Source organism: Rhineura floridana, chromosome 5, assembly GCF_030035675.1.
Source record: "Rhineura floridana isolate rRhiFlo1 chromosome 5, rRhiFlo1.hap2, whole genome shotgun sequence".
Classification (NCBI taxonomy): Eukaryota; Metazoa; Chordata; class Lepidosauria; order Squamata; family Rhineuridae; genus Rhineura; species Rhineura floridana.
The window spans coordinates 78088863-78104123 of NC_084484.1; the positions used below are offsets into that span (position 1 = coordinate 78088863).

At 43.5% G+C, this 15261-nt stretch overlaps 1 protein-coding gene across 7 annotated transcripts in view; it reads right to left on the minus strand.

Annotated features, from left to right (window-relative positions):
- The window catches only part of SH3KBP1 (SH3 domain containing kinase binding protein 1), a 352368-nt gene that overhangs the window by 108353 nt on the left and 228754 nt on the right, over positions 1 to 15261 (minus strand). The gene's annotated exons all lie outside the window — the stretch shown is intronic.

The following is a 15261-nucleotide window of genomic DNA, read 5'->3' on the forward strand; positions in this document are numbered from 1 at the left end:
AAAAACTCATGGTGGCAAAACAGCAAATTGTCTTCTGGCAGGCAGTTTGTATGAAAAGTTAAATAGCTGATTTATGCTTGAAGGGCAAATAGGTGATCCTGCCAATTAAATACATTTGCTTTTACACTGATGTCATCTGCCAGAAGGATTGCAGGGTGTTCTTTGTGTGTGTGTGTTTGTATTTTGTTTGAAGTATTGTCCTTAGTCCAGATTAAGATCCCCACTGAACGCAATACCCCTTATTTCATCTCTACCACACTGTACCACTTTATGTTTTTGACATCTCATAAAATACAAAATACTATGTTTGATTTTATTTTTGAAACCAACTACGTTTCCCTCTAATACTACACAGAGGACTCATGAATGCTGTAGTTCTTTAGAAGTCCTTGCCATTCTCTGAAGTGTTTTAGAACGCAACACACCAAGCATATCTCATTTTAGGAGTGTGAATTTGAGTCTTTCACTAGTCATTAGACTTTTAAAAAATAATCAAATAAAAATAAAGGTGAAATTAGGGTAGATTTCTGGCTAATGCTCTTTGAGGCTCTTTTATCCTCCCATCTATTTCACACTGAAAAATCAGACAAGACTTAAACTGGCAGGCCTCAATGATGTTCAAAATTGACTTTAAACAAATCATTAATTAAGCCAATACAACAGCATACCAATTTTTAAACTATGCAAAGTAATATAAGACTAAAACAGAGTAGGGCACAAAAGAATGCAAAAGGAAGCAAAGTGTGCTGTAACGTTATTCCATAAATAGGATTACTGGAAACAACACCCATATTAATATTTGCATATGGTGGTAAGACTGCGTGTTTTTATTATACACATGAACAGATTATCTACATGTTCTAGAGTTTCACATCAAGTGTTTGTAGCTTCTCATTTGCACATATTTTAAACATTAAACACTTCGATTCAGAGATTCTAAGACTAAAAATTATACTCTTTTCATCACACTCATCTTTAGACATGATAATTATGTGGAAAGTGCAGGAAGCATATCTGTATCATGCTTCCTGTTTATGCCCTTCTCTGTCTTTTCCAAATTAGAACTTTCACATTTCCACCTACCTCAAACGTGGAGATATGAAAGTTCTATTTCAGACAAGAAAAGTGAGGAAACAGAGAGCACATGAAATTTGCACTTTCTATTCCACATTATCACATCTCAAACTGCTCAAAATAGATTGTTCTAAACATCCAGTTTCTCAATGGGCTTGTTCTGATGAACGTAGCAGCTATGTGTGATAGGGGATCATGAGCAAATCCATTAAATCTCCTCTCCGAAAGCAGGATTACACTTAAAACGTAAGAATCATCTGTTCCATTTGGACCTACGCATTTTGTAATTTTAGCATGTAGGCTTATGTGAACGAGATGCCCACACATGAATGTCCAACCGAGGAGGTGGTTGTGGCTGATGGGCTGAGCAGCTCCTATCCCACTCTCCCATCAAATGTTGCTGGTAAGTTTATCAACAGTGGCTCAATGGTCTGCCTTATTAGCAATATGGAAACATATGCCACAGTACAACTTGGTTTACATTACATGACTCTACAAACATTAATGCTGGAGAAAAAAAAAGAAAAACAGCCTTTCCTGCTCTGAGAAAATGCAGCAAACCATTGCTCATGGTCAAACTTTGCTGTAGTGAGAAACAGAAACTTGCAAAGTTTGACAAGGAATTCAATGAAGACTGCAGGAGATGCAATGGCAAAATAAAACAAAAGAAACTATTATTATGTTCTATTTATGCATTAACATTATAATGGAATCAGTGCTTAATTCAGATGTAAAGGCAAACCACGGTTTGGCAATTAGGAGTCACTTAGAATCTTTCTGCCCATTACTCCCTTCCACCCATTAATGTGCGTTCTTGGCTTTCCTGACTTGAGACTTTCTGCTAAAGATGCAACTAGATGGTGACAAGAACCAACCTAATGATTTCTTATCAAATGTGGAAGGAGACAATTTAAAACACAGTATGGATTGACAGGAGAAGCGAGTTGGCCCTACCACGTCCATGCTTTTTGAACTGCATCTTAAAGTATTTTTTTATCCTGCCTGGGCTTAGTTTCAGTCACAGAGCCCCCTCCCCCCCCAAAAAAATGACTAAAAGGCAGCAGCAGAAGATTCCCGTTCCGTGCCCGGTACTTGCCGGGCAAAGGGGCGAGTTTGCGGCCGCAGCCGAAGCCCAGGCCGCCATCAGGGGTGTGTGTGTGTGTGTGCACGTGGCGTGCTGGCGCGCCATCGTGACACACAGAAAGGAGGCGGGGCGGCTGAAGGCCATTTAAGGCCACTCCACCAGCCTCCCGCCCTCCTTTGAATTTTGGCGGTGGCTGAGGCACGGCGCGGGGAGCCTTCCAGCACGAGCGAGGCGCGGGAGGCCTTCCAGCCCCGGCGAGGCCTTTGATGCGCCGGCCTTGCAGGGGCGGTGGCGGCGAGGCGCGGGAGGCCTTCCAGCGGCGGTGAGGCACGGGAGACCTTCCAGCCGCGGCGAGGCCTTTGATGGGCCGGCCTTGCTGCTGCGGCGAGGCGCGAGAGGCCTTCCAGCTGCGGCGAGGCCTTTGATGCGCTGGTCTTGCGGCGGTGGCAGCAACAACAGGAGACCTTGCGCGAGGCCTGGCTGAGGAGCCCTAGGGCGGCAGGGCCTTTCTGGGCCAGCAGTGGATGTAAGGCTTCAAGGAGTCCTCGCGGCACAGGCGGGAGAAGCGACTCCGAGGCTTCGGGGGGGAAGCCGGTGGCTCAGTGAGGCCGGGAGGCGACAGCAGAAGCAGCCGCGATCCTGGCCAGCGGAAGCGGCGTGGGACCCCATTGGGCGGCTAGGCCTTTGCATGCAGCAGCGGCGATCCCTCATCTTCTCAGGAGAGGCGCAATAGTGGCGGCGGTGAGGCACAGCAGCGATGGGGAGTGGCGCAGCAGGCACTCAGGCCAGGACATTTAAATTTGTTTTTGTGAGCTCTTGCTGGGGGGGTGGCTAGCGCTAAGGGACGATCAAGCAGGTCTCAGGCCCCCACTGCCGACTTTAGCAGAATAGTAGAACAGGTAAAGCTGGGGTGGTGATAACGCAGGTTAACGCCTGGGTGGTAACAGCGCAGGTAAAGCCTGGGCGGTAGCAGCGCAGGTACGCAGGTACAGCCGGGTGGTGTGTGTGTGTTTAGTGCACTGAGTGGGGCAGCTACATGAAGTGGCATTTTATCCTACCTAAATGTCCCTTCTGTATGCCCAAGGATGCACCTCGTACCTGTTTGCAGATGCTCAACAGTGGAACAGAGCCAATGCACTTCATGCGCTGGTATTGCTATGATCACCATTTACAGGGATCTCGGACCCTGGAGAGGGAGGATTGTAGCTCAGTAACAGATCACCTGCTTTGCATGCAGAGGGTCCCCAGGTGCAGCCCTCAGCGCCTCCAGTTAGGGCCAGGAGATACTTCTATTGGGGTCCCCTTCCCATTACAGAAAGCAAAATAGGAATAGACTCCTTTTCTTGATACTGAAGTGTATTTTTAGTTTAAACTAAAGGTTACTTTTCAGTTACCAATTACCTAGAGAGGTAATGGGCTATCTGACACTGGGGGCATTCCAAGGGCAGCTGGACAGCCATCTGTGGGGATGCTTTTATTAAGGGATGTACTGAGAAGGCCATTCCACTTCCACACTGTTTTTGCAAACCAGGAAAGTTCAGAGAAGGGGTTAGTCAATTAGGGAGAACTTGAGGAGATAAGAGGGGCAAAAATTTGCCTGCACTCCCGCACCCTCCTGCTGCCTGTGGCCGCCACTTGTTTTGCAGAATAACCTAGAAAGATGCTCTGTCATAACGTAGCGGCCATTTGGATTGGAGCAATGCAATGTAATTACAAAGAGCAGAGGCTTTTTGAGGAGGGTGGGTGGCAGCTGGAGACAGAAAGGAGGCTGCAGGAGCCAGTAGGGACCCCAGTTAGTGCTGCAACCTCACCTCCAAAACTACCTCAACGCCAAAATGCAAAGGGAACTCATCCCCCCTTTTTTCACTGTCAAGCTTCTCCCCCCCCCAAATACGTTCTTCAGAACCCAGGTAAAAATATATGAACCTTTCCATCAGTTAAGTCCCATAAACCTCTGTCCTAAGACCCATTTAATCTGCGATATTCTGAGTAAACATACATAGGATTCTGCTGTATGTGTGCAATCACATGCACCCTTCCAGGGGAAGAAGTAACAATACACTCAGGGGGATTTTCTCATAAGTAAGTATGCATAGAATTGGTCCAATTAATATTTCTCTGAGTAAATTACTTAAACATAATGGAATTCTTTTCAGTAATCACGTGCAGGCTGCACATTTGCTTGCATCTTCTCTTTAGCTAGTTTACAAACTGGTCTGTAGATAAGGTGCCCACCTTTTTTACAGGCCTCTAGTCCTGTGCTTTTATGAGTCATTTGATCTGCAGACATTAGAAGATGACATTGCTCAATTCCGTGCCATCTAATAACTGCTGGAGACGAACCTACTATTAAAGGCACAACAACAAGATGTACAAAACTCCATTGTTAGAAAGGAAACTGAAACAATGGATGAAAATGGTCAAAACAAGGCCATGTCATACTTAACAGACAATGTTTAAATCAAAAGAGAGAAAAGGAACAAACGGGAGCTGTGATAGGTGGGGAATGGAGAAATATAGCACCATAGGAAAAAATCCATATTAAATAATCTCACTGCGCGAGGAGAGTCTTCAGCGTGGGACATTGTCGCCGGATGTATGCTGTGTGGTGTGAATGAGATTGGTGTGTGTATGTATGTGAGTCTTTGCTTGTTTTAAGTACACTTTAATTGTATTTTATTGTATTTTAATGCTATTTAATTATTTGTTCTGTTGAGTTTGCTATTTATTTCTATGTTTTTGTATTTTATGTTGCTGTATTACTCTTATGTACACCGCCCAGAGAGCCTTTTGGCTTTGGGCGGTATAGAAGTTAAATAAAATAAAATAAATAAACAAGCCAGAAGGATATGTGGGGCCAGGGCCCCTCAAAGGAATGGGAAGCAGCCCCCAGCAGAGGCTGCTCAAGAAAAGTGTCCCTTCCCAGCTACGCTCGAGGGCTATGGACCTTGCTTGCAGACTGCCCAGTTATGGGGAGACTCATTTTATGATGTGGTTTTTCTTTATTATGCGGTTTTCCGGATCATATGGACGCACTGGTCCAGGGGACAATTGATGAAGACATACAGTTGGGCAGGGTTATTGGCCCCTTCCCATCATCCCCTACCTCTGCTCTCTCAGTGCCCCCCCCGTATAGTGCCCAAAGTGGCAGTGGGCAAAGTCTACCTGATTCACCATCCGGCATACAAGTGGGGTCAGTCAGTGATGCCTTATGGGCAAGCATGGCAGCTAATCTGCCTGCACTGCCAGCTGTTACACACGGTGGATTTTGAGCTGCTGAGTTTTGCCCTTTAAGTCAACTATGCAGCAGAGCATTACCTATGGGCTGCTATATTCTTGCATGGAGCACTTCAGCCCCTTCTTGGAAGGGACAGTCAGGAGACGAGAGGGCTCAGAAGCAGTGGGGCACTACTTTCATGATTTACAGTTCACGGGTAGGGCAGACTTTGGATGCATGTTAGCACCTGATGGCACAGTTTATAGCGTAGCTATGAACTGGGGGGTTCCTTTGGCAGCTGGGGAAATGGAGGATCCTGCCCCAGTGTTCACCTTCCAGGGTATTAAGATTAACTTTTGGACCCAGGGCTGCAGGCTGCCCGGGAAAAGCTTGAACTGTTGCAGATCAAGATCCTGGAGTTTTCAGGGGCTGGGGAAGGTGTTTGCTTTCTGCCCTTCAGGTGTTGGGGGCCTTCTACGGTGGGGTTTATGGTGCCATAACAGGGATTTCACAGCCTTACCACAAGTTCAAAGTTTTTGGCTGCCTTCTGCGCCAACCTGTGGTGTGTCAACGGTGTTTCAGTTAGAGGAAGGACCGACTCTGCTAGTCCCATACTGCATACTGGGAGATGGGGGAGGGGAGTCAGAGATGGCCATATGCCTATCTGCTGCCCCAGCATGCTCACCAGCTATCGGAGGGCAGGAGGGGATTCCTGGGAGTTAGGGGCTGGCAGCGGCTATGCAAAGTGTGGCCTATTCCTATGAATCACGTGCTGGAATTCATCACAGATGGTAGGAGTGTAGCTTGTCTGTCAGTGTGTCGCAAGGTAGGCTGGCAGGGGGCCTTTAGGACCATTCAGATGTCTTGGGATATGTCATGTGCTGGCCAGCTGGCCCATGCACACCCCCATACCCCTTATCCTCATCCTCCATGTTCACCTGACCCGCCAGGGATTGTTGATCAGGGAGGTGCCCTGTGACCATCATGCTTCAAAGCTCAGCAGTTGCATGTAGCGGCCCTCACACTTAATTTTGGAGCCTTCCGGATGGGGGGCGAGGGTGTTTGGGGGCCAGGTCAGACTTCCCTTCAAGCCATGCTGCGGTCCAAGGTTTGTTTCCAGGCAGACTAGGGGTACAAGAGTCACTCCACATTATTTTACCCTCCCCCTGGACTGGACACTTCCCCATGATGGCGTCATAGTGTTTTTGGCCTGAAGCTACAGGCCTGGTTGCCTGATATTCAGGGGGAGGGATCTTCCCTCATAAAGTTTCAGTCTAGTGTCGCAGTGCCTGGGAGCAGACGCATGGGGGTTTGAGGGACATGCTCCTCCAAAATTGTGGTTGCCTACCCGGCAGTGGAATTGCCTACCTGGGACGGTCTATTTGGTTTTGGTATATGCCGGTGAATCAGTGGGCCTTTTAAAAGGCTTCTCAGGACATCAGAAGATCTGAGTTGCCTTTTCTTTTATAAACAGGGTCTTGTTGGCTGTTATTCCCGTTGCTGACGGTGGAACGCCTCTTGAACCTGCTGCACAATAGAAAAGACTGGTACAGAAGAACATGAGACAAAGGACCCTAAAAAGAAGAAGTTTTTTGCTTTGTCTTTTTCTATGTAAATATTAAGAGCAGTATACTTATGAACAGTAGATGCTGGGGACATGGAAGCGAAGGTGTCTGCTTTCATGGCCTGCCAGTATGCTCCCCAAAACCACCTGACTAGCCACTGCTGGAAACAAAATGCTGGACTAGATAAAACTTTTGGATTGATCTAGCAGGGCTCTTCCTAGTTTTAAATGTAACCCCTGATATGATGCAGTCCAGGGATGGGGAACCTTTTCTCTGAGGGCCAAATTCTCTTATGGGAAAGTAGTTGGCGGCCACATACTGGTGGCTAGTGGGGTGAAAGGCCCATGTTGGCAGGCCCAAAACACCTATACACTATCTACATATCCCAATCCAACACATAAACACATCCTATTCTCTCTCTTACCTGCACACACACCTGCATTTCTCAGCTTGGCTTCCTAGCACTGAGGAATGAAAGCTCCTTGCTCAGTGCCCAGAAGAAAAGCAAAAACCTGGCCATGCAAGAAATTCTGTCTACATCTCCACTTGGCTTTATTTTCTCACTATGTGCTGAAAAAGGGTTCCCCTTTCTTAGTGCACAGAGAGGAAACAAAGTGAACTGATTATGGAAGAGGAAATCTCCTGCATGGCCAGCTTGCTATAGAACAGAACAGGTATGGCGGAGTGGCCTAGGAGGAGTGCCAGGGGCTGGATTAAGTCTGCTGGCCAGAGGTTTCATTGTAGTCCCTTCTCCCAAAGGATTGCTCTCTCTATCATCTCATGCAAGAATCAATTTCTGAAAAGTCATGGAATTCACATCCAGATAGATAGTCCTAATGAAAAAACGCTGCATGTGATTTGGCTGGCACATGTGGTACAGAGCTTTCAGAGTTTATACCTATTGTATGGACTAGCCACCATGCAGAAACACTTTTCGAGCACTGGCTCAAATGAAGCCCTGGCCTTAGGATGACCAAACTGGATTCTCATCAGTATGCACCTAGTTTCACACTTTCATTTTACACTCATTAATCTGGAACTATGTTGGCAAAAATGTGAATTGTAGCAAACACACACAAGAATGTTCACAGAAAGTGTGGGTGAAAATTCAGAGGGGGCATGCTTGATAGTTCTATCGCCTTCAGAAGTTGTTTTGGGGATGATGGCCTAGGAGAGAGCATTCTGCGGTAGCCCCTAAGTTGTGGAATTCACTCCCCACAGAGGTGTGTCTGGCACATTCACTGTACAGTTTTCAGTGAATGCTTAAAACACACCTCTTTACCCTGGCCTTTGACACCTAACATGTACATCTTCAAGACCCACCCTAGTTCTCTGACTGTAATTTGTTTTAACTGTTTTTAATATTAAATTTTAAACTGCTATAACCTATGCTGGGACCTGCTGGTGAAGGGCTGGTGGTAGTAATAGTAATAATGCAATATCACAGGATTTCAGGAAAATGAAGAAATACATGAAAGGCAAGAAATATGGAGTGTTGCAGTGAAGCCTAAACAGCAAGTGTTTGAAAGCAAGGCTGGATTTTTTGTGGGGTTTTATATTACTTATAGGCTTGATTCTGATCTAAATACTACTGTTCCTTTCCATGGAAGAAAATGTATATAACTGTTATCCGTCCATAAGCAAATGTTATATAGGGCATAGACTAGTAGTTAACACTTTAAATAATGAAATAAAACTAGTTACCATAATTTCCTCTGTCTGCTACAATACTTAGCATAATACTAAGCACTAATTTAAGGTGAGAGAGAAGCTAGGTCAAAACTACATAGTACAGTAGCTAAAAGAAAAAGTATGACATGTCTCATTCAGAAATCCTCTAATCCAGTTTTAGTTAATTACCAGTTACTCTGGAAAGGGAGACGCCCTTGTACTATATTTTATTCTGTGTTGCTAAAAAAAAAAAGTGAAAATAATTTCTTTTTAAAATGAACAAAGCTTAATATGCAACTGGCAATTACTATATTTGCTTTCTTTTATATAGATTTTCCTTCTCCTTTTTATGTTCCTTGCTGATGGGAATGGCATGGAAGAAAGGTTTAGAACATTTATATATTAGTATGAAATAACGCAATGCAATGGAACAATGACAAAGCATATATCTAGGCCAATATCATTCCTTAATCAGAGGGAAGAAAAAACAATTCATTTGAAATGTGATGTTGAAGGAGAGCTTTGCGCATACTATGGACTGCAAAAAAGAAAATAATTGGGTCATAGAACAAATTAAACCAGAACTATCATTAGAAGCTAAAATAATGAAACTTTGGACATATAATGAAAAGACACGATTCACTAAAAAAGACAATAATGCTGGAAAAAACAGAAGGAAGTAGAAAAAGAGGGCCAAACAAGAGATAGATTGATTCCATAAAGAAAGCCACAGACTTGAACTTACAAGATCTGAACAGGATGGTTCATGACAGATGCTCTTGGAGGTCACTGATTCATACGGTTACCATAAGTCGTAATCGACTTGAAGGCATATAACAACAACAAATCAGGGGGAAAACAAGCCTTTAAAATATAGTTTGAGTTACACCACCTGTCAAAGACTCCCAGGTTCAACCCCCTCACCCCTGGGCAGTTGTCCCCAGGCAGGCACTCCCTGTGCCTCTCCTTATCAGGACTGAGTTACACCCAACACCAACCCTGTAAGGTAGGTAGACTGCCACCACCCCTTAACCTGGTCTCCTACTCTGAGAAAGGGGAATGCAGAGGACGTATTAGACTGGCAGAGATTCCCAAGAGTAAGAGCTATTGTTGCACTCACTACTCTAGAGCCTTCAGCCAAATCAGTAGTTAGTAGCGTTGTGGGTTCAGAGCCACAGCCCCAGGTAACACACACCAAATAATATGAGGTAGTTTATTAAATATATTAAAAGTGCATATAAAAGAGCAGCATATAATTTCCTTTAACCTAAAACACCCTTAAACAGGACTAGGCAGAGTCAACAACCATACAAATTAAATGAGAGGTTCACAGAGATAACATAACAAAACTTACTAGCCTAAGCTAAAGTATAAGAGCCTGGTGCCCTTCTGGCTCCTTATACCACAAGACATCACATAGGTAAGTCAAGATGGAACAGGAACAACTAACTGAACAATAGCCCCTCTTTTTATGGGGTCTTGCCCAGCAACAGCAAGAAGGCCAATTAACCAACCCTGACACCTCTTGATGATGGAATAGCCAAAAAGTTCACAGCAAGGGCAGGGCTACTAATTTACGGCAATTCAGGCCTCCTGACCTTGGTACCAAACAGAGTAGATAAGGTTCAGCTGCCTCCCTGTCAGAACAACAAGCTGCAGCTGGCTGGTATGAGATGCCCTAATTTTCCCCAGCTCAGATCATCCCAGGAACCTATGCAAAATATTCCCCACAATTCTTTCTGGTTAAGCCGTCTTACTTTGGCTAACTTTAGCTGTTCTTTACAACGCCTTTTATGCCTGTGTAAATTTCTCTGGGTTGCTAGGTCACATTACTGAGTTGAGTGTAGTTAGGATCCAATGTATGTCCCCACCTGCCTGGGCCCACCCCCACCACACCCCTTTCTGGAACTTACAGTGGCCTCAGATGAGCCGGTTTTGGCTGAGCCCTGGCTGAACAAGGATGAGGGACTTACGCCGGCACATATCCAGGTGAGCCAGGGTTGAGGACTTATGCAGGTGTAACCCTGGCTCAGCTGGATATCTGCCAGATCCTAATTCGTTCATCCCAGTGGATCTTGGATTTGGATTGCTCCCTTAGTCTGTCATGTCTTTTGTTTCCCTTGGAACTTATATAACAATCTGTTAAACAGTACTGTTAATAAACTACATTATTTTATTTTGTCATAAGACCAATTTAGAAGAACACAGTGCTGTGATGGGTAATGTGAGCAAATGCCAGGGTTGGAATGGCAGGTTGCTTACAAGGCTAGAACAGTTCATGAAAAGGTTTGCATTTTTTGTTTGTGAAGGCACGGTATAACCTGTAGTGATTGCAATGGCTTCAGTGGGGAACCTAATATACAATACCTTCTCTTCCTAGAAGGGGAACAGATTAATTCGGATGAATTCAGCCAGAGGGCATTTGGGGTAGTTGTCCATGCCAGTCCACCTGGGCATCTCCATAGACTGAGTCACTGACTCCCTTTCACTGGTCTTGTTAGCTAGCTCTTTAATAAAATTGGGGCACAGTGATTTGTATCTGTTTACTTATTTATTGCTCACACAAAGTCTAATTAGTCTCTGAGATTACTAAGAGTACCAATCCTAAATGAACTACAGTTGTTTTCTGACATATATAGTCTATCTAGATTAAATGAAACTATACTCTGAGAACAGTGGACATAACCTTTAGGCCCATGGCAGTGCCTTGATATTAATGCCTATGTTGACTAGTTCTCTGTTATCAGTTAGCCATGTGCACAATATATAGTATTAAGCTGTTTCTATGCAACTTAAAACACAAGTAGTATGCAGTAGCATACAGAAAATTTAATCATATGAAAAGCAGAAGCTGCACATGACTGCCTGTCAAGTGGCAGGGATCTGACATATAGTCTGAGTACACTACATTAACAAACCCCAGACTATATCTACTATAGATTAGATACAGAGCATGAGAACAATGAGAATTAAATTTAACCAAATATCCAAACTGTAGGCTAACTCATACTGAGAATTTGTGAAATCAAGACTGCTGCATGCTTTGAATAATATGGTGGAAGAAACAGTTGTGGAAGTCTGATCTCAGGCAGTGAGCACTGAATGCAGGGTACACATGAAAAGAGTGCTTTAGTCATATGATGCTCCTGCTACACTTGGCTGATGGACCACTGTGTAACTAGCACAAGCAACTGACTTCCCATTGTGCTGGAGGAAAGGCAACATGTCATCCAGAGAGTAAACCCATGTGGTCACCATTGTGAATTATAGCACCAAGCTAGTGGAAAATGAGACACAGCATAAGGATAGATTCGCAAATACTTTTCTACAGCTTGATATCTCATTTGTACTGAGGAGCATGCTGTTTGGAAACACTATATGAAACTCTATCCCTCCCTTGTGTCTGATCTGCAATGACTTTTTCACTTACTATAATAATCACTACCAGTCATTTAACCATTTTCAGATGATACTAAGGGGTTTTTGTAATAGACAAAAGACAAATGCTCGTCAAGGATTTTCATAATAAAATGTTGCAATTATAGAATGATGAACCTGCATATGCAAATTTACAGTCTCATTAATTGTGAATTACAGTCTTAAGGCTAAGGTGAAACTTGTGGTCAAAACATTATGAGGGAAGGCAAATGAACAAATGTACATGAACTTCCAGCTCAGAGAAACCAACTCGTTTTCTCTAGTATTAGGAAACGTTCTTGTGACCTGTTCCAAAATTATTTGAGAGTGAGAATCCTGACCATTTCAGTTTTCTAATCTCTCAGTTATTGCTTATGTTAAGAAATTTAAAATTCTTCCACACAGGAGTTTTGATTGGGATTTTTCTATCCAAATGACAAATGGAATGCAGAAAGTGGATGGCAGCACTTCATGTTAAGCAGATGAAGTCAAAACAAACAGAGCAAATCATATTAAAATCACTGACAAACAAGAGTGCCAACCATATAAACGTTAAAGGAAGAAAGGAGCCCAGTCAATACAATGTTTACCAGGTCCAATTCAAGGTGTTGGTACTAACCTTTAAAGCCCTATACGGTCTCGGCCCAGCTTATCTGAAGGAACGCCTCCAGCATCAACAAATATGCCGCCTGACTAGATCAGCCACTCAAGACCTTCTCTCGGTCCCACCAGTCAAAACAGCTAGACTGGTGCGGACTAGAGAGAGGGCATTTTCAATCGTGGCCCCCACCCTCTGGAACTCTCTCCCTTATGATCTTCGCCATGCCCCCTCCCTGCCAAGTTTTCGCCAAGCCTTGAAAACCTGGCTATTCAGGCAGGCCTACAAGATCCCTGGGGTAGCCTAATTTTATTGGTTTTAGCTATGGGTGGGTTTGGTTTTGTTTTATATTGTAGTTCTTGGGTTTTTATGTAGTTTGTATGTTGTATTTTACTTGATCTTGTACGCCGCCTAGAAATAAAATTTATTATTATATTATCACACTTTCCACTGCCCTCTGATAAAGGAGCAAAGCCAAAAGATTACAAAGTTAAATGAAATAAAATTTAAATCAAAAGCTTTTTTATTGCTTTACCTGTCATAGTATTGTACCATCCTATCTAAATCGATAGAAAAATGATGGAGTGTGCTGCAAACTGTTAACACCCAATAATAACAATTCTAATTAAACCTACAATATTTTGCAAATTACACATCGCTGGCAATTCAGAGACGTTGCCTAGCTCTGGTTTATAGCCGCACAGAAACAAGCAGAACTAGAATCTTAATGTCAAATTAGATGTTGCAGTAGCAGTCACACCCTACATATGAAGCAGGGGAGGTTTCTTTTTATGGGATTCTTCCTAAGGAAAATGTAGAACCAAGCAGTGGGACGTGATCTTCATTTGCACATGTATGCCATTACAACACACCTGGGGATTTTGCTTGCACACGTGCACACTTTGCTGCTTATTGTCACATTTCATAACATTTGGAAGCCTACACAGTGTGGGAAGAAATCCAAAGAATGGGAATTTGACAACACTAATGCAGATGAGAGGTTTCTAAAGCATGTGGACGATTTTGCTCACTGCTGATCTAACTTGTTTCTTCTGGTAAGCCCATGGATGACTCCAAGCAGTAGTAAGGAGTACCAGCCACTCCCCCCAAATATTTCCTGTTATCTTATTTGCTCCCCAAAGTTTCAGTTACCATGTAAGCTCCTATAAAGCATGGACTAATTTTTCTTAGAAGCCTTCAGGCAGTTAAAGAAGCCTCTTGCATTTGCTCACACAGCAGACAAAAGAACCATTGCTGCTCCAGTCTTCTGGTCAGTCCCCTCAGCTGCCTGGTCAGGAGCAGAGTGTGGGTGAGCCCATCCATCCATGGGCATAGATGTGCAATGCAAATGTATTTTTTTCAAATGATCTTCCTCCTTAGGTTTGAACCTTCATTGAACAAATCTGTCACAGTGACATGGTCTTCAACAGACAGAGGAAGTTAATCTAGGAGGCCCAGTATGGAATGTTAGGCCTAATCCAAGACCACAAAGTTTGTTTTGTTTTTAAAGTCAAGCAAATGATCATTGACAAATTCAGAGCTCTTGTCTTCTTTCTTCGTTTGACTTACTAATCATAGCTTCCCACACTTACTAGAATGGTGCTCTTCATTTTATTTAAGTGCTACACAAGCCCTCCCATACTTCAGCATGATAGCGGAAGAATACTACTCAGCCTCTAAAGTAATAAATAAAGTAATAACACTTTAAAATATTCACAACATAGGAGAGGCATGGTGGTGGAGAATTGCTCACTCACCACCAGTGATGTCTAATGTGCACAACCCACATTCCACACAGCTCTCCAGAACTAGCTGGGAAAAGAACTGCACTCTCTTAGCAAGTGAACATTGGTATTTGAACACAGGGAAAATGTGATTTCACCACACAAGTGCTTTCTTAAGAAAAAAACTCCTGCAACAAAACATGTGTAAAATTTTGTAAGCTATAGAGTATGCCATTAATCGATTGTTTGTTCCACAATTCCATTAACTGTTATAACCTCTATCTTATCTGAACTGAGTTTCCATTTACTGGCCCTCATGCAGCATATTAGTAGAAGGGTAGAAGGGCGGGATAGAAATATTTTAAATAAATAATAAATATTGCTTGAAGGCAACAATTCAGAGATTGTACTGCCTCATTAGTATTTGAAGAAAAGGACAGATAATTGAACATCACGAGTACACTGAGGACACTGAACTGCAAATCCTCTAACAAATTCCTCATCAGTTTTATTTAGATTTTTTAAAAAAAATCCCAGGGCACCAGATAGTATATTGTTGAACTCCATAGGATAACACCCATTGGGCAGAGCAAGAGTCCTCTAACACCAGGTTCTGAAATGTACCGACCTATGGGAACAAAACCACTACAAACTGTCCTCTACTCAACCTTGCCAGATGGTCCAGGAATATACCACGGTCGATGGAATAAAAACTGCTGAAAGATCCAGGAGAATTAACACAGCTCTCCAGTTTATCTACTGGCAAAGGCCAAGCCAGTTTCTTTTTCAAGACCAGTCCTGAAACCACACTAAAATAGATTAAGAAATAGTTGTCCAAGGTGACTGTGTCAAAAATAGGCCTGTGGTGGGTGAAATATGGGGCGATAGGAATCTGAAACTCTTTGAAAAGT